Source organism: Triticum urartu, chromosome 4A (assembly GCF_056163025.1).
Source record: "Triticum urartu cultivar PI428250 chromosome 4A, HENAU_Tu73, whole genome shotgun sequence".
Classification (NCBI taxonomy): Eukaryota; Viridiplantae; Streptophyta; class Magnoliopsida; order Poales; family Poaceae; genus Triticum; species Triticum urartu.
In genome coordinates this window covers 245,855,038-245,876,077 of record NC_141876.1, presented here as the reverse complement: position 1 = coordinate 245,876,077, position 21,040 = coordinate 245,855,038, and positions in this window count along the sequence as shown.

The following is a 21,040-nucleotide window of genomic DNA, read 5'->3' as shown; positions in this document are numbered from 1 at the left end:
CGCTCGCTAATTAAATAAACCGGAAAAACCGATCTATTAAAAAACCGAAACTAAAAAAACCGAACAAAACCGACGGAAAACCGATCGGTTTTCTAAAAAAACAGCGGCGAAAAAACTACCTCCAGCGGCGGCGGCGGTCCGACGGCGGCGGCGCCGGTCCGGCGGCGGCGGGGCGGGGTGGCGGGGCAGAGCGGTGGGGCGGGGCGGAGGCCGCCTAGGGTTAGGGTTCGGGGGCGGCCGCGACTTGGGCTGGCCTTGGGCCTCGGGGCGCTATATAAAGGGCCCGGCCAGGCGGAATCCTGGCCGGTTACGGCCCAAGGTCGGTTCGGACTCTCTCTTTTTTTTAAAAATAATTATGCTCAGAAAAAAACAAAAGGAAAACTAAACGGACTCCAAAAATCCTGAAATAAATTTTCCCCGGCTTCTAAAATCAAGCCGCAGAGGATGAACATTTATTTGGGGCCTTAAAGCAATTTTGAAAAACGCGCATTTTTCCTAAATTCAAATAAAATAGCAAATAAATCCAAATAAAATTGTATTTGATTTTTTATTAAATCATCAATATTTATTTATTTTGGGGAAGTCATTTTATTCCCTCTCTCATATTTTTCTAATAGAAATAATTGAAGATAAAATAAATAAATCAAATGATCCTATTTTCAAAATTTGAGAAAACTCAAATATGAAAATAACGAAATCCCGAACTCTCGTCAAGGGTCATTGAGTTGCGTAGAATTTTCTAGGATCAACCAAAATGCAAATAAAATATGATATGCAATGATGATCTAGTGTATAACATTCCAAATTGAAAATTTGGGATGTTACAAACCTACCCCCCTGAAGATGAATCTCGCCCTCGAGATTCGGGTTGGCTAGAAAATAGGTGAGGGTGGTCCTTCAGCAATTCCTCCTCTCGTTCCAAGGTGGCTTCATCCTCCGTGTGGTGGCTCCACTGAACCTTGCAAAACTTGATAACCTTGTTGCGGGTGACTCGACTGGCATACTCTAGAATCTTAACTGGTTTCTCCTCATAGGTCAAATCATTGTCCAACTGAATCGCTTCTAATGGCACTGTATCTCTCAGCGGTATATCAGCCATCTCTACGTGGCACTTCTTCAACTGGGAAACGTGGAACACGTCGTGAACTCCTGACAATCCTTCGGGCAATTCCAACTTATAGGCTACTTCTCCCATACGCTCCAAAAATTTGTATTGGCCTACAAAACGTGGCGCTAACTTTCCCTTAACTCCAAAGCGCTTAACTCCTCGAAGTGGAGATACTCGAAGATAAACTCGGCCTCCGACTTCATAAACTGTCTCCTTGCATTTAGAATCTACATAAGTCTTCTGCCTGGATTGAGCTACCTTGAGCCTATCGTGAATCAATTTCACTTTCTGTTCAGACTCCATTATCAGATCCGGTCCAAACAACTAGCGGTCTCCAACTTCATCCCAAGACAATGGGGTCCTGCACCTCCTTCCGTACAAGGCTTCGAAAGGGGCCATCTTCAAACTGGATTGATAACTGTTGTTGTAAGAGAACTCTACATATGGCAAATTCTCGTCCCAACTAGATCTGTAATCTAGCGCATAAGCTCTCAGCATATCCTCCAAAATCTGATTGACTCTCTCGGTCTGTCCATATGTCTGCGGGTGGAACGCTGTACTAAACTCTAGTCTGGTACCCAAAGTTTCATGCAACTGATTCCAGAACTTTGAGGTAAATTGGGTTGCTCTATCTAATACTATGCTCCTTGGAACTCCATGCAGACATACAATTCAGGTCATGTATATCTTTGCCAACTTTGCACTGGTATAGGTAGTCTTTACTGGAATGAAATGAGCTACCTTTGTCAAACGATCGACTACAACCCATATCGAGTCATAGCCTGAACGTGTTCTGGGCAATCCTATAATAAAATCCATGCCTAGCTTATCCCACTTCCATTCGGGTATCGGCAATGGCTGTAGCAATCCGGCTGGCTTCTGATGCTCTGCCTTTACTCTCTGACATACATCACAAACTGCTACATACTCCGCAATATCCTTCTTCATTCCGGTCCACCAGAAGGTGTCCTTCAAATCCAAATACATTTTGGTATTTCCTGGGTGAATCGAATATGGTGAATCATGGGCCTCTTGTAAAATTAACTTCCTGATCTCCGAATCATTTGGTACATAAACACGGTCTTCAAACCATAAGGTATCGTGCTCATCCTCACGAAATCCTTTAGCTTTTCCTTTGCTCATTTTCTCCTTAATAGAAGCAATCTCCTTGTCAGTCTTTTGAGCTTCTCTGATCTTATCCATCAAAGTAGACTGAATCTCCAATGCTGCTACATAGCCTCTTGGAACTATTTCCAAACATAGCTCTCGAAGATTTTCGACTAACTCCCTTGGTAAATCTCCCGTCATTAGTGTGTTGACGTGGCTTTTATGGCTCAACGCGTCAGCTACAACATTAGCCTTTCCGGGGTGATAATGCAATTTCATATCATAATCCTTGATGATCTCCAACCATCTCCTTTCCCTGAGATTCAACTCCTTCTGCGTGAAAATATACTTCAAACTCTTGTGATCCGTGTACACCTCACAATGGTTTCCAATGAGAAAATGTCTCCAAGTTTTTAACGCATGCACTACGGCTGCTAACTCCAAATCATGCGTAGCATAATTTAACTCATGCGGCTTAAGCTGTCGTGAGGCATAGGAAACCACTCTTCCTTCCTGCATAAGCACTGCTCCAAGTCCTCGATGTGAAGCGTCACAATACACCTCATAATCCTTGGTCTGATCTGGCAAAATCAATACTGGTGAGGTAACCAAACGTTTCTTTAACTCCTGGAAACCAGCCTCCCATTCTTCAGTCCATATGAACTTGGTATACTTTTTCAACAACTCCGTCATAGGCTTCGCAATCTTTGAGAAATTCTCGATGAATCTCCGGTAGTATCCTGCGAGTCCAAGAAAACTCCGGATCTCTCCAACTGTTGTTGGGGCTTCCCAATTTGTCACGGTATCAACCTTAGTGGGATCTACTGCTATACCTTCTCTGGATATAATGTCTCCGACAAATCCAACTTCTTTCAACCAAAACTCATATTTGCTAAACTTGGCAGATAACTGGTGTTCTTTGAGCTTACCAAGTACCAAACGCAAATGCTCCTTATGCTCCTCCTCATTCTTCGAATAAACAAGGATATCATCAATGAACACTACGACGAACTTATCCAAAAACTCCATAAACACTTTGTTCATCATGTTCATAAAATATGCAGGTGCGTTAGTCAGACCAAACGACATAACGGTATACTCGTACAGCCCATACCTGGTGGTAAAAGCCGTCTTAGGTATATCCTGTTCTTGAATCTTCAACTGGTGGTATCCTGATCGCAGATCGATCTTGGAAAATACCTTAGCTCCTTGCAATCGATCAAACAGATCATTGATCATCGGTAGTGGGTATTTGTTCTTGATGGTTACTTCATTTAATCCTCGATAATCAACAACCATCCTTAACGATCCATCTTTCTTCTCCATCCGCCATCCTAAAAGAGTAGGAAAAGATGAGAAGTCGGAAAGAGAAGAGAGTGAGTAGTGATCTAGGTCTTTTAGCTTAGTGGTCGTGTCCTACAGTCAGCGTGTGCTCTGATACCATCTTGTAGCAACCAGACCTCAAATGGTCCAATATCTGTGCTCAGGTGTCATCGCTGGATCAGTAATGCTGACACCACACAGTACTTGAAGGATTTATAACAGAGAAGCAATCACACACTTATTACATCGAGTGTCTCAAAAGAGAACTTATTACAATAAATATGGCTTAAGGCCATCTAATAACTATAATAGCGGAAGGCTTGGAAGATAAGTGAGTCCATCAACTCCAACGGCATCACTGAGTATAGAACCACGACCTAAAAGCACCTTAATCGTCGTCTGAAAAGTCTGCAACATTAACATTGCAGCCCGAAACGGGTCAGCACATGGAATATGCTGGCAAAGTAACACATAGAGAGTAATGGAATGAAATAGGCTATTCTATATGAATATTTGGCTGGTGGAAAGCTCTATGGTTACAGCTTTGCGTAAAGCCAATTTTTCCATAATGCAAAGGAATAAATTTTATTTAACTATCATGGTAGTTGTTAAACATTGAGAATGGTTGACAGCATTCTCAATCCCAATTAAGCATCATCATTAAACATAACCCAACAAAATTAATTTTAGAGTAACATGATGAGATTCACATGATAATCCAAGTACTAGATACTCAAGATGTCCATAACCGGGGACACGGCTAATCATGATTAGTTTATACACTCTACAGAGGTTTGCGCACTTTTCCCCACAAGACTCGATCGCCTCCGTTTGGTTTCTCGCACTACATGGTGTTTGAGAAACGGATGACCGAGACATAGTCTTTCAGAAGCGCTAGCACCTTCCGATCGGGTAGACCATTACACCTACTTTCCCCTACATCTGCTAGTCTACCACTGTAAGAGTTCGCACAACTTAATCAACTATGCTAGAGACCATAGTAGCTTGTGGCTGCACACGGAAGTTTCTAGCATGAATAATCTCATGATCCCTTTGAGCCTGGGTGGCGGTCCAAAAAAAACAGGCAATCGTTGGAATACCCAGGTGCCTCAATCCACCCAGATGTGTATTTAAGTTGCCACCTTAGATAAACCATTAATTTAACAATCTCACATCTTCATGGATACACTCACCCAATCCACGTCTACTAGCATAGCATGGCACAATAAGCAAACATAGAAGTAAATCCCAAAGGTTTGATAATAATAGGTAATAGGTACTACCTCAACTACTTCCCAAGCCCACAATTTAATTAGATCCTAATCATGCAATGTGTGAGGATTTATCTAATGCAATAAAACTGGGTAGTAGGAGGTATGATCAAAGTGTTACTTGCCTTGCTGATGATCCGCAAAACCTAGCGATTCAAAGTAGCAAGCGGCGCACTCCGGATACTCTATCGCAAACAAACAAACATACAATAAGTACTCAATTAGTGCACAGGTAAAACTCGAATAAAGGATCTAACCAGAAAGTTCAACTTAAGAACTCTGGTTGGCAAAAGAAATCAAATCGAACGAAGCAACGAAAGACAAATGGCAACAGAAACAGGCTTCGTTTACTATTCTGGATCTAGGGCAATTTTTACAGTGGCAAAAACTTGTTTGAGTTGGTTAAATGGAAAGAGAGTTTCGAGACGAAACTCCAGGCGCTTGAATCGCCTGATTCCGCTAAACGAGCGAAAAGTTAGACTAAAACGAAAATCGGATCAGGAATCGCGATCTGAAAAATCACGGATTTAATTCGAGAAAAAGAAAAACGACGAACGTTCGTTGAAATGAACGAACGGACGAACGCTCACTAATTAAATAAACCGGAAAAACCGATCTATTTAAAAAAATCGAAACTAAAAAAACGAACAAAACCGACGGAAAACCGATCGGTTTTCTAAAAAAACGGCGGCGAAAAAACTACCTCCGGCGGCGGCGCGGCGAGGTGGCGGCGCGGAGCGGCGGGGTGGTGGTGTGGTGAGGTGGCGGCGCGGAGCGGCGGGGCGGGGCGGCGGCCTAGGGTTAGGGTTCGGGGGCGGCGGCGACTTGGGCTGGCCTCGGGCCTCGGGGCGCTATATAAAGGGCCCGGCCACGCGGAGTCCTGGCCAGTTACGGCCCAAGGTCGGTTCGGACTCTCTTTTAAAAAATATATAATTACGTTCAGAAAAAAAAGGAAAACTAAACGGACTCCAAAAATCCCGAAATAAATTTTCCCTGACTTCTAAAATCAAGCCGCACAGGATGAACATTTATTTGGGGCCTAAAAGCAATTTTGTAAAACGCGCATTTTTCCTAAATTCAAATAAAATAGCAAATAAATCCAAATAAAATCTTATTTGATTTTTTTATTAAATCCTCAATATTTCTTTATTTTGGGAAAGTCATTTTATTCCCTCTCTCATATTTTTGTAATAGAAATAATTGAAGATAAAATAAATAAATCAAATGATTCTATTTTCAAATTTTGAGAAAACTCAAATACGAAAATAACGAAATCCCCAAATCTCTTCAAGGGTCATTGAGTTGCGTAGAATTTTCTAGGATCAACCAAAATGCAAATAAAATATGATATGCAATGATGATCTAGTGTATAACATTCCAAATTGAAAAATTGGGATGTTACATTATTGTGCCTGTCATATGTATTGGTAATTTGGTATTGTGCTACTTTTTGCCGATTTCATAAAGGAGCAATTTGGAGCCTGAACTCGCAGGTAAATCATTACAGCGGGTGATTTCAGTAGAACAACACAAAATGATCAGATGGACAGGTACTTATGTTGTTGCTATGTACTCCAAAGTTCACTCAGACAAGCATCGATGTTGACAAGAAGTGCCTATATTCATTCGAGTATCAACCGGCGTCAATCAATTGTCAAACTCCAAGTGTTAGGAGAGTGAATACCAAAAATGTTGCTTGGTGCATAGCCCAGAAGAACGCAGTCCAGTCTTTGGTCCCAACTTGTGCCTTTTGGTTATCGACACATATGGTAGCGAACTATATGGCATGGAGTCTAAAGATTCCACACAAGTTGGTTGACGCGTATATTCATCTGGCACTTAATCAGTCTGCACGCCAAGGATGCTCCATTTCAGTTGAACTACACAGAAAATTTGGGTGGTTCATTTTCTCAACCGCCTCCTTTCTCGTCTTCAATGTAGAATTTTGGCGAGATACAGGACCAAGATGACCCAGTAAACTGGTTGGATGAAAGTAGTGGACAAGTTGCTCAAACGTCCCTCGGCACGAGGCCACTATTTGAGGATAAACCTACAAGCAAAGTTCAGATTGTCTGTGTTGCCTCTTATGTACTCGAAAGTTTACTCGTACAAGAACTAATTTTAGCAAGAAGTACCTCCGATTCAACACCATTTACCAGTCTGTACCCTAGGTAATTAAAGTTCGTCCATGGATCATATTGGTTGTGATCTCAATCATTTGGATGCATAAACATACTGAACATGTGTATATCTGAATCTTTTTGTAAATTATGTATGAATATTGTCATGTGATCTATCAATCATTTGGATGCATAGATATGCTGAGATTGTGTATATATGAATCTTTTGAGTTGTTGATTGTGAATGTTGGCTATGGATATGAACGTGTCCTGTGAACCTGAGTTTGATATGAATGTTTACCTTTTCTGTTGTATTTGTGTGTGAACTTGTTAGTATGCCTACTGTGGGGTATAAAACGTAGGTCTCTTATAAAAGTAATGATGTGTCCAATTTATGTTTTCCCTTCTAACCACATTATATATATTTATATTACTACTATTATCGTATATTTTATAGAGACTTATATATACATTATAAAAACATCCCAACTTATAAAAGTAAATGTTTAGCGGAAGTTGGCAAGGAAAATCCTGGTTGTTTTTTACTCACAGGCAAGGAAAATCCTGGTGATTGCATACAAATACTTGCAAAGATTTTAAGGACCAATTTAATAATAACGTGATCATTTTTATTTTGAGCAATAACTCGCTAATTTCTTAATTATATATATATAATGTGCCTCTCCGGTTTATTCTTTGATATTAATTGCTCCTTCTAACATAACATTATACTCCCTCCGTTCGAAAATACTTGTCATCAAAATGGACAAAAGGGATGTATCTAAAACTAAAATACATCTAAATACATCCCTTTTATCCATTTTGATGACAAGTATTTCCGGACGGAGGGAGTATATATAACGAGCCCACCTAATACGTGTATTTCAAGGAAGTGCAAATGGGTTGGGATTTCTTAGAAAATATAAATGGGCCTGATTGACGCGAAATTATTTGTTCACCCAGCCCAGCAAATGGACTGTACATTCTAAAAAACATGGGTTAAATATATTCCACCTTTTTGCAGGCTGACATGTGGGCCAATAGGTCGAAGCCTACGCAGGGCGTTGTCAACTTGGTCAACAAATGATTGTGTCATCCACAGCCATTGGATTTATATCCAACGGCCGGCATGCACCTTCAATCTCTCGTCTTCTTCCTCCAGCGTTGCCGGGACCGCCTGGTCCGGCCTCCGGCGGCTAGCGGCTCTGCTTAGCACGCATCGCTGCGAAGCGCTACCCCACCGCCGGCCAGGCTCTCCCTCCACCCCTCGACACCTCTTGTTATTCTCCACAGACTACAGCCCCACGCCGCAACAGAACCAGTTATAACCCTTCTCTTCCTCTCAATCTGCGATTCCACTGCTGCGTTTTCCCATCTCCGAGTCGTTCCCGTCCGGGGCCTCGCCGTCGTCCACCGCCTCGCTGCGTTTGGTGCGGCATGGTCAACAAACAAGAGTCATCGGAAGAGGACTTTACGTGGAGAGCCTGACGGCTGGGACCCATGAGGTCCATGGTCGCACGCAAGGAAAGTTCCTCCTTATTAAGCTAAAAAAAATGTTCCCTCCACCTGACAGCTGGGACCCACTAGTTGTATCTTCACACGGAAGGAAGTGCCTCCTTATTTTGCAAAAAAAATTATTCATCCCGTTGACAGCTAGGACCCGTCAGATTTGGTGACTGACTTGTGGGCCTACTAAGCGGACGTGTACGCATGGCTTTGTCAACTTAATCAACAAATGATTCTAGCAGCTGGACCATTGGATGTTAATCCAACAGCCGTGCTCCTTCTTCAACCTCTGTTCTTGCTCCTGTCTCCCGTGGGCGGCACCGCGGCCGTGCTGCCGCGCACCCGAACCAGTGAAGTTTCCCACTCCTCTCCATCTGCGACTCCACTGCAGCTTAATAAATAGTAACGTCTTCGGTTTTAGCCCGGTTTTCCATAGATTAACCAGGCAATTCTCTTCTTCTTAATTAATCGATGAGGCAATTCTTTTGCCTCCGTTTCAAAAAAAATAGTAACGTCTAACTGAGCCAGTTAGTTAGATGCGTACACTTGGTGTAGTAGGATCTTTATTTAGTTTGATGCATACACTTGTTCTTTTTTGGTAGCCCTTTTGTAATGATGGCTGATGTTTGGTTTGGAAGAGAGAGTTGCTTCTTCACTCTTCTGGCCTGCTTACTGCTTCTGTTGCACCCCCAGCCCTGGTTGCTGCTACTGCTGTTTTCAATGTACAATCAGTAGTATATTTCGTCTGTTGGTTGAATAAATGTGTTGTTAGAACGACAAACACAATGTTTTGGAAGTCGTTGCACGGTTCGATCCTTTAGTTCCCCGTACCGTACGTAGCGCATACTATTTATCGTGCGGAACACATTTTTTTTTGAAACTCGGAACACATTTTCCACTTCTTGATAACATGCAGCCCACTGATGAAGGCCCAATAGAGAAGTCCATAATTAACTGGAAGGGAGGCTCTCACATGAATCCGGCCCAGGTACATGCTCATGGTCCCCTAAACATAAATAAGTAAATAAATAAATAAAGCTAAATGCTCATGCACCACTTCTTTGGGAAAATAGGTAGCCCAGTATTTCTTTTTGAAGAATACCCAAGCTAGGCCTATTTGTTTTCTCCAAATTACCGGGCTGCAAATCTTTCAAGACGAGGAGGGATGCATTCTGGCCTGGCTTAAGAGTATGGTCAATGTCTGTTAAAAGTAATATCAAAATGGGTTGAAAATTCCAAAAAAATTTATAGCAAATGGGATATAAGTTTCTTTTTTTGTTTTTGTTCTTCACTAATATCTTATACGTATTTCATTGGATTTAACATGACATAATACTAATTTATTTTTAAATTTGTTTTAGTATGGCTATTAATTTTTGGATTAAGAATATTTTGTTCCCCAGCAAAAATTTGCGAATTTTCAAAATTTCCCACATATTTAGTTAATTTTTTGACCCTAGTACTGACCAGAAAATGGCCAGCAATTCTAAAAATGGAAAACGGGCTGCAATAAATTCCATATAAATTAGAAAATGAGTAAAAGTTATAAAAATAATAGCAAATGGGTTGTACACGCCACAGATTTCGAGGCTGACTTGTTTACACAAGGCTTTGTCAGTGAACACACGATTCTAGCAGCAGTTAGTGTTGGATGTCCATCCAACGGCCGACGTGCTTCTTCAATCTCTGATCTTCCTGCTCCAGCCGCCTAAACTAGCGCCGGCGGGACTGCCTGCTCCATCCTCTTGTGGCCCGCTGTGATGCCGCGCAGGCTTCCCAGGCCCACCCTACTCCCTCCGCTGGCCTGGCCGCACGCAATGAACTGCCTCCTTATTAAACGAAAAAAATGATTCCTCCCACTGACATCTGGGGTGCACCGGTTGGGAGGCTGACCTGTGGGCCTACTAAGTTGACGCGTATGCAGGGCTTGTCAACTTAGTCAACAAACGATTCTAGCAGCAGTAACCGTTGGATTTGAATCGAACGGTCCTGCTGCTTCTTCAATCGCTGCTCTTCTTGCACCAGCCGCCCAAACCAGCGCCGGGGAGACCGCCTGCTCCTGCCTCCAGTGGCCGGCTGTGCTGCCGGTGAGGCCTCATCGCCCCCTACAACTCCCACCGCTAGCCAGGCCCTGCGGCGACGGCAGCCTCACACCGTAGCCGAACCAGTGAACCCTCGTACTCCTCTCCGCGTGGGCATCCACTGCCGTGTCTTCCCCGGCTCCGTGTCGTCCCCTTCCTAGGCCTCACCGTCATCCACCGCATTGGTGCTCTCGGCGCGGCGTGGTCAACGTGGTCAACAACATTCCATCGGAAGAGTATTGTACATGGAGAGGCTGACAGCTGGGTCCACGGCCACAGCCCAGTTTTTTTTATTTGCAAAGTAAGTCGCTTTGTCAGGCCTGTTGGGCTGCAAATCTTTCAAGACGAGGAGAGCTTTCATTCGGCTGGCCGAGAAAATGGCCCATCAGTAATGAGAAATGGGATGTACATTTTTAAAACACATCAAACCGGCAATTAGTTTCAAATATCTTTTTTCATTTTGAGATTTGAAATTACATTAATTTTTATGCGTGGAGAATTTGTTGGATTTTATATTGATATACATTTATTTTTAAAATCAGTTTGAATGTGAGTCAAAATTTCGGGATTAAAAACAGTTCAGACCGCACCAAAATATGCAAAATTTTGTATAATTTTTTAACCGTGGCCACAATATGGGCTGTAATGCTAACAAAAAGAATATGGGCTCCAAAAAAACCTTAATAATTAGCAAATTGGCTGTAAATTATTAGAAATAATGGCAGATGGGTTGTATGCTGTTTTCCACAGATTTGAGGCTTTCCTAAAAAAAGGTTGATGCACAAGCAGTGACTGCCGTCGTGCTTCTTCAATCTCTGCTCTTCCTGCTCCAGCCGCTCAAACAGGCGCCGGCGGGACTGCCTGCTCCCTCCTCCCCGCGGCCGGCTCTGCTGCCGCATAGGCCTCACCGCCCCACTGTACTCCCATCGCTGGCCTAGCCATCCCTCTACTCACCCACACCTGCTATTATTCTTCGGCGACGGCAGATGAACCAGTAAACCCTCGTACAGTCGTACTCCCCTCAGCGTGGGAAACAACTGCCAAGTCTTCCCTGCCTCCGTGTCGTTCCCTTCCTAGGCCTCGCCGTCGTCCACCGCCCTGGTGCTCTCGGCGCGGCCTGGTCAACATGGTCAATGACCGACATGCATCTGAAGTGGACTTTACATGGAGGGGCCGATAGCTGGGTCCATGGCCGCACGCAAGGAAATGCCTCCTTATTATGCGCAAAATAATGATTCCTCCACCTGACATCAGGGACCCACCGAAAGGGCCTCTATATTTCGCAAAAAGAACGTTACCGCCGCTGACAGCTCGGACCCACCAGCTATATCTTCGCACGCAAGGAAGTGCCTTCTTATTATGCACAAAAAATGAATACTCCCCCTGTTAGCTGGGACCCAGTGTAGTGGCAGGCTAACTTGTGGGCCTACTAAGTTGACGGAGACGGAGGGCTTTGTCAACTTAGTCAATATGCACGATTCTAGCTCCAGTGATCGTACGATGTCCATCCAATGGCCGTAGTGCTTCTTCAACCTCTGGTCTTCTTGCTCCAGCCGCCCAAACCAGCGTCGGTCGTGCCTCGTGCTCCTGCCTCCCGTGGCCGGCTGCGATGCGGTGGAGGCCTCACCGCCCCCTACTACTCCCACCGCTGGCCAGGCCATCCCTCTACTCACCCACACCCCCTGTTATTCTGCGGCGATGGCAGCCTCACACCGCAGCGAACCAGTGAACCCTCGTACTCCTCTACGCGTGGGCATCCACTGCCGCGTCTTCCCTGGCTCCGCGTCGTCCCCTTCCTAGGCCTCGCCGTCGTCCACCGCCCTGGTGCTCTCGGCGCGGCATGGTCAACATGGTCAAGGAACGGCTTCCATCGGACGTGGACTGTACGTGGAGAGGCTGACAGCTGGGTCCACGGCCGCAGCAAGGAAGTGCCTCCTTATTACGTGCAAAATAATTATTCCTCCACCTGATAGCGGGGACCCACCAGACGGGCCACCGTATTTCGCCCCCTGACTGCTGGGACCCACCAGTTACATCTTCGCACGCAAGGAAGTGCCTGACAGTCGGGACCCACCTGGTCGAAGCGTATGTAGCGTTGTCATTCTGGTCGCGAACGTGTACATACGGGTGTAGAGGCGGCCAGGGTGCAAGAAAGAAAATACGGCCATGTATGTGTACATACGGGCGGGGTCTCGAACGCCTACTAGCGCATACGTACGGCCAGGGCTCGTGTAGATGGTTGGGTCGTAATGGAGAAACAGTGTCGTCGTCGTGTTCATGGGGAGGCAACGGAATGCGTCATGTTCATGGGGAGGCAACGGAATGCGTCGTGTTCATCGGGAGGTCTTGGACGGAATAGGCGATGGAAACGAGGCCTGGCATACCACAGGATACTGTTCATCTCCACCGTCGACCCCCTCCAGCCTCCACGAGCTATTGTTCATCCACCGTCGACCTCCTCCAGCCTCCACCTGTGACTGTTCATCCACGGGCTCCTGTTCATCCAGCCTCCACCGCGCGCTACTCCACCGGCTACTATTCAACCAGCCCTCTCCACGGGCTCCTGCTCAACCACCCCTCCACGGGCTACTGTTCATCCTTCCCTCCACCATCTACTGTTCATCCTGCCCTCCACGGGGTGGTCCTGTTCATCCAGCCCTCCACGGGGTCCTGTTCATCCAGCCCCAACCGGCTCGATCGATCGGGGTCCTGTTCATCTAGAGGCAACACCACGGGGTCCTGTTCATCCACCCCCACCGGGAACTATTCATCCAACCCCCCCCCCCCCGCAACGCTCACTGTTCATCCAGAGGCATCATCGATCGGCTTCAGTTAGCAGCAGTAGCGAAGGAATCGCTCGATCGGGTTCAGTTAACAGCCATCGATCGATCGCTCGGGTTCAGTAACGCGTAGCCTGCAGTGCAATCGCTCGGGTTCAGTTAGAGCCCAACGCCTCGCTCGGGTTCAGTTAGAGCCAACGCCTCGCACACACGCGCGTACGTGTACGAGAGAAGCGCGCATCGCTCGGCCCCCGACCTCCCACCGTAACCGGGAACTCCCCGAAATTTTCCTCGCCCTCGCTTCTACCACGGTTTTTTCCGTCATGGACGGCCCAAAGAATGTCATGCAGCTGCGTCTCCGGCCCGCCCAGGATGAAAAGCCCATTTTCTGTCATGATTTTTTGTCATAGAAGTAGGAGCCCACCACATTTATGATGATACCGGGTTTTGCCACAATTATCGTCATAGAAGTGTCATATGTATGACAGAAAAAAAGTGTTCGGCCCAAAATGTCACAGATGTGTCTTTTTTTTTGTAGTGACATCTAGGTGGACTGGTTTGTGGGCACCTGGGGAACCCAGTGTTGTCCAAGGAGATCCCGAGGAATCCGTGCGATCATCTGATGGTTTGCCACCCAGGCTCAAAGGGATCATAATGTTATTCATGTTGGAAACTTCCGTGTGCAGCCACATGCCATTATGGGCTCTGGCATAGTTGAGTATGTTGTGTGACCTCTTTCAGTGGTAGACTATCACATGTAGGGGATTGTAGGTGGTACGGTCTACCCGTCATAAAGAGTTAATACTTCTGAAAGACTGTGTCCCGGTCATCCGTTTCTCAAACATCATGCAGTGCGAGAAATATAATGGAGGAGATCGAGTCTTGTGGGGAAAAGTGTGCAAACCTCTGCAGAGTGTACAAACTAATCATGGTTAGCCGTGTCCCCGGTTATGGACATCTTGAGTATCTGGTGCTTGAATTATTATGTTGATCTCATCACTCTACCTTAATTCATTTGTTGGGTTATAGATTATTATTTGTGATTGAGATGGGGTTACCATTCTCAATGTTTATCAACCAACTTCGTAGTTAAATAAAATATATTCCTTTGTTGTAGGAAAAAAACTAGCTTTCTGCAAAATGATAACCATAGAGCCTCCACCAGCCATACATGCATATAGTTCTAATTGTTTCATGTTCATTGCTCTATAGTGTTATTTTGCCAGCATATTCCGTGTGTTGACCTACACAGGCTGCAACGTATTATGTTGCAGAGTTTTCAGACGAAGAGTAAGGTGCGCTAGGTCGTTGTCGTGCACTCAGCTATGCCGTTGGAGTTGGTGGACTCATTTACCTTCGAAGCTTCCGATGCTATCTTATTTAGATGGCCTTCAGCCATATTATTGTAATAGGTTCTCTTTTGAGACTTTCGATGTAATAAGTGTGTGATTGAAGTCTGTTATAAATCCTCGAGTATTGTGTGTGTCAGCATTGTCGATCCAGGGATGACACTTATACACAGAGATTTGACCGTCTGAGGTCGTATCGCCATAAGATGGTATCAGAGCACACGCTGACTGTAGGACGCGACCACTAAGATAAGCCATAGGACCCTCTGTCTACTCATTTCTGACCCTTCTCCATTTTCTACTCTATAGATGGCGGACCCAAGGAACAAGTTTGCTCAACCGGATGAAGACACCCCTTTTGGACTACACTTGAAGGAACCCCCTAAGTACCTAAGCATTGGGATACTAAGCTTCACCGGGACTTACACCGCCACTTTACCAGAGGAGGAGCATTGGACGATTCGATTTCATGTTCCAGGAAGGACATTCACGCCAGTTACTGAGCCCATAGAGTTTTCCTTTGATGCACCAACCTGGAGTCTAGGAAAGAGCACGGCAGCCCACATCGCCATGGGGCGGATCGGTGCAGTTTATCACAAGGATCTTAAGGACACCATCTACCAGATATGTGGACGCCAAGATGAGAAATGGGAGATGATTTGCACTAGGAGGGATAAATCCATTGCAGCCTACATCCAGGAGTTAAACCAACACATTCGTCGTCAGGAGAACCAGATGTGCGCCAGCATGATCGACATGAAGAAGTTGATGACCAGGAACATGGAGCTAGAAGAGGAACTCAAGTCTACACGTGATGGATACGAAGAGGAAATTGTAGTGTTATTGGAGAAGAATGAAAACTAAAGAAGGAGCTAGGAATATTCATGGGAGACCCCGCGCCAGGAGAGGACAACCATCCCGAAGACTACATCATCATCGACGACACCGACTCCGACCCTGATAGTGATGATGATTACGAAGACGAAGCTGGAGCAGATATCATGGGGTCTTCCTCCGATCAAAATTTCTAGTCGACCACCAGATTATCAGTAGTATTCCCCCATGCATATAGTAATAGTCCGAGTATTTTGTAACATAGCTAGATCGATTGTATGCCCTTGTTTGAATTGAGTGGTGTGATAATGAATGTGTTTTGTCTCATGTGCATATGGGTAGTGTTGTCCCTTTAGATCTCACTCTATTCTATTCTCACCCCTCTAAACCTATCAGATGCCTCTGAGATGTGACCCCGGATTTGTCTTCCCACCGGAGCTCACCCAGTTGATCCAACAACAGAATGCCTTGATGTAGCTACTGGTCCAGAACCAAGGCAACAACAACAGCAACAACAACAACAAGGTAGCCACGTTTTCCCCTCAGACCTAGTAATTTTGGAGTCACAAGGATTGGATATAATACTAGGCATGGATTGGTTATCGAAGTACGGAGGAAACATCGGCTGTGCTAGTAAGTAAATTTTACTCATCACCCGAGAGGGAAAGAGGATCAAGTATGTATCCAGTCATGCGCCAAGGAGGACCCAAGTAAATTCTCTCTCGGGAGTTCTTCAGGAAGAAGTGCCTGTTGAGAAGGATTACCTGGATGTGTCTCCAGAGGAATTACCAGGCATGTCGCCAGATCGAGACATAGAGTTTTGATAGAACTTTTGCCAAGCACCGGACCAATATCGAAGAGACCATACCGGATGCCCCTCAATGATCTGGAGGAAATTAAGAAGCATATTAAGGAGTTATTGGAGAAAGGTTATATTCGACCAAGTTCATCACCGTGGGGAGCCCCAGTGCTCTTAGTTGAAAAGAAGGATGGGTCTTTGAGAATGGTTGTTGATTATCGGGCACTGAATGAAGTGACGATGAAGAACAAATACCCACTACCGATGATCAATGATTTGTTTGACCATCTGCAGGGAGCCAAAGTATTCTGCAAGATTGATCTTCGATCAGGATACCACCAGCTGAAAATCCGAGAACAGGATATACCTAAGACAGCTTTTACCACAAGGTATGGGCTATATGAGTACACGGTCATGTCTTTTGGATTGACTAACGCCCCTACCTATTGTATGAGTATGATGAATAAAGTATTCATGGAGTTCTTGGATAAGTTTGTTGTGGTGTTCATTGATGACATTTTGGTGTACTCGAAGAATGAAGAGGAACACAAGGAGCATTTACGCTTAGTTCTCGAGAAGCTCAGGGAACATCAGCTATACGCCAAGTTTAGCAAATGTGAGTTTTGGTTGAAGGAAGTTGGATTTCTTGGACATGTTATATCAGGAGAAGGTATAGCAGTAGACCCTACCAAAGTTCAGTCTGTCACTGAGTGGTTGGCACCCACCTCAGTAGGAGAGATCTGCAGTTTTCTAGGACTCGCAGGATAATATAGGAGGTTCATTGAGAATTTTTCCAAGATTGCGAAACCCATGACAGAGTTGTTGAAGAAGGACACCAGGTTCAAATGGACCGAAGATTCTGAAGCCAGTTTCAGGAGTTGAAGAAACGTTTGGTTACAGCCCCAGTGCTAATTCTTCCGGATATACACAAGGATTTCCAAGTGTATTGCGATGCTTCTCGCCTAGGACTTGGAGGTGTACTTATGCACGGCGGAAGAGTTGTTTCATATGCCTCACGGCAGCTTCGACCTCATGAGTTGAATTATGCCATGCATGATTTGGAGTTAGCAGCCGTAGTGCATGCGCTCAAGACCTGGAGGCATTTCCTTATTGGAAACTGTTGTGATGTGTACATGGACCATAAGAGTTTGAATTATATTTTCACACAGAAGGAGTTGAATCTCAGGCAAAGGAGATGGTTGGAGCTCATAAAGGATTATGATATGAAGCTACTTTACCATCCAGGAAAGGACAATGTCATAGCAGATGCTTTGAGCTGCAAAAGTTATGTCAATACACTCATAAGCGGAGGATTGCCGCAGGAGATAGTCGAAGATCTCAAGGAACTTCGATTGGAGATAGTTCCAAGAGGTTTTGTTGCAGCAATGGAGGTTTAGTCCACATTATTGGGAAATATTTGAGAAGCTCAGAAGGATGATCAGGAAATTGCTGAGCTAAAGGAGAAGATGAGCAAAGGAAAATCCAAGGGTTTTTGTGAGGATGAGAACGAAACATTATGGTTTGAGGATCGTGTATATGTTCCCAATAACACGGAGATCAGGAAGTTAATACTTCAGGAAGATCATGACTCGCCATACTCGATTCACCCTGGAAACACCAAGATGTATTTGGATTTGAAGGAACATTTCTGGTGGACAGGTATGAAGAAGGATATTGCCGAGTATGTAGCAGTATGTGATGTATGTCAGAGAGTGAAGGCAGAACATCAGAAGCTAGCAGGATTACTTCAGCCTATGCCAATACCTGAATGGAAGTGGGATAAACTTGGCATGGACTTTATCACTTGATTACTCAGAACACGATCGGGATATAATTCTATCTGGGTAGTAGTTGATCGCTTGACCAAAGTGGCTCACTTTATCCCCGCCTCCACCTCACCCCGCCGCCCGCAGCCGCCCCGCCTCTCGTCGCCGTAGCCGCGCCGCGCCTTGCCGCCCCGCCAACACCTGCTGCTACGCGCCGCTGCCGCCGTCGACCGTCGCTGCCGCCGAAGCCCCGCCCCGCCGATTGCTGGAGCCGCGCCGGACTTGCTGTTGTCGCTGGCATTTTTCTCCGGTTAACCGGTAAGAAAACTTCACGATTTACTCCCGATTTTCTCTCAGTTTTTTTAGGGTTAGGGTTTTCCTGGTTTTTCTGATCAGATCTAATTAGCGGACGTTCGCCCGTTAATCCGTATTAGTGAACGGTTTTCGTCAGTTTAGTTCTGTTAGCAAACATTCGTTCGTTAGGTTTTTTGGCCAGGGACCTATCCGCGAATACTTTTATCACAAATTAGTCCCTGAAGCCCTTGTTACATTTTACTCCTTTGTCCAAATCCAGTGAAACCAACGCCAAAATCTTCGTCTTGTTCCCCTCTTTCCAGATAATCAACTTGAACATGGTTTTGACAAATTAAACTTTCGTTTCAAGCAAATTTGAATTTGAACTTCTTTTGATCATAGTTTGAGTTTTGTAGCTCCGATTCGATTCATTCTTTTTGCAAATCGAAGCTCTTCTCTTGTACTTTTCAGCTTGGATCTTTTCTTTTGAGTTTTACCATGCATCTTATGCTTGAGTGCTTATGTATGCTATTGTTTGTTCACGATAGAGTTTCCGGAGTGTGAAGCATGCTACTATGAGTCACTAGGGTTTTCAGATCATCAGCAAGGCAAGTAACACTTTGATCATACCCCTTTATTACCCAGTTTTTATGCATTAGTTTCAACTCTCAAACACTGCATGGTTAGGACTTGATAACTTGTGGGTTTTGGGAAGTAGTTGATGAGGTAGAACCTATTGCCTTGCATTCAAACCTGGGGAGTTACTACGTATGTTTATACTGCTATGCTATGCTGGTAGACGTGGTTTGGATTTGAGAGAATTAATGACAGGTGTGAGAGATTATTGGTAATTGAGGTTTAACTTAAGGTGGCTACTTTAATACACATCTGGGTGGACTGGTTTGTGGGCACCTGGGGAACCCAGTGTTGTCCAAGGAGATCCCGGGGAATCCGTGCGATCATCTGATGGTTTGCCACCCAGGCTCAAAGGGGTCATAATGTTATTCATGCTGGAAACTTCCGTGTACAGCCACATGCCATTATGGGCTCTGGCATAGTTGAGTATGTTGTGTGACCTCTTTCAGTGGTAGACTAGCACATGTAGGGGATTGTAGGTGGTACGGTCTACCCGTCATAAAGAGTTAATACTTCTGAAAGACTGTGTCCCGGTCATCCGTTTCTCAAACATCATGCAGTGTGAGAAATATAATGGAGGAGATCGAGTCTTGTGGGAAAAGTGCGCAAACCTCTGCAGAGTGTACAAACTAATCATGGTTAGCCGTGTCCCCGGTTATGGACATCTTGAGTATCTGGTGCTTGAATTATTATGTTGATCTCATCACTCTACCTTAATTAATTTGTTGGGTTATTGATTATTATTTGTGATTGAGATGGGGTTACCATTCTCAATGTTTATCAACCAACTTCGTAGTTAAATAAAATATATTCCTTTGCTGTAGGAAAAAAACTAGCTTTCTGCAAAATGATAACCATAGAGCCTCCACCAGCCATACATGCATATAGTTATAGCCTGTGCACTCACCGTCGAGCCTATCCATGCACAGCTCTGGTAGCCCAGCGTCACAATACACACTAGCCGGTGGAGCAGCTCCCTCCTCTCAGCTGCTCAATGGCTTGCAGAGGCGTGAGATTGCTAGGAGTTCAACGTGCAGAACCGTGCATGTCAAAGTTCCTGCACCTCCAAGCAAACTCCAGTGAAGGTGTGACCAGTTCAGTGAGATAAAATAAGCATTTTTCAAATTATTAATTATGTGTAGTGCACCATAGAAATACAATAGTTCAACTTTCCTATATTTCTGCAGTTCTATGATTGGAAAAGTTTGTGTTTGGTATATTTTCATTGAACTACAGTTGAAAATGCCAAAAGGCCTACTGTAAAAAATGAAATGTTTGCATTATTTTTTAACATAATGTGACAAATCAGTTTACTTTCTCAATTCAGCTAGTCTTCCTCTTCAAGTTCGATCCCATCTTGTTTTCTAAAATGTTAATGTGGTAGCTGTATTATACTCATGTCCTACATGGTTCGATCTAAGATGTAGGATCAAAGTGTTTCAGTGTGTGCTCAAATGTTGGTCTGCTAATCCTTGTGCAGGTAATTACACAAGTGAAGATCCATCCGACACCAAGGGCCGAATTAATAAAATATTGCTGGCAATTTGCTCCCGTGCCATGGAGATTTGAGCCCCCCGAGCTTGTTGATGCACAATGGTGATTTTCACTACTGGTCGTGTGTGCGCATTGGTGTGCTGTAGAGTGATGTGAAACACTCTGTTCAATTTCACATTAACTATCTCGTCACACACTCAATTCAATTTCTTGATTTAATTTCAGTTCAAAGACTGCGAATCTTTGTTGCCTAGCGCCACACGGTGGTAAGCTTATTTCGTGAGTTTCCTGATGCAAATGCCCCTATCCACCCTCACGCCACCGCAGCTCCCAGGCCGTTCACCGCCGGTGCCATAGTCCGTTCACTGCCGATAGATGAGGCCGTTCAATGACGTAGCGATGAGTTCTTGCCTTCCCCATTCATGTTTTCATGTATCTTTGTATTTTGTTTTAGTTCATCTACTTGCCGATCATAAATTCAATTTCATTTGTGTTTCCAAGTTCTTGGTATAGCACAACATGGTATTTGTATTCTGTTCAGTTCATCTACTTGCCGGTCGTAAATCCAATTA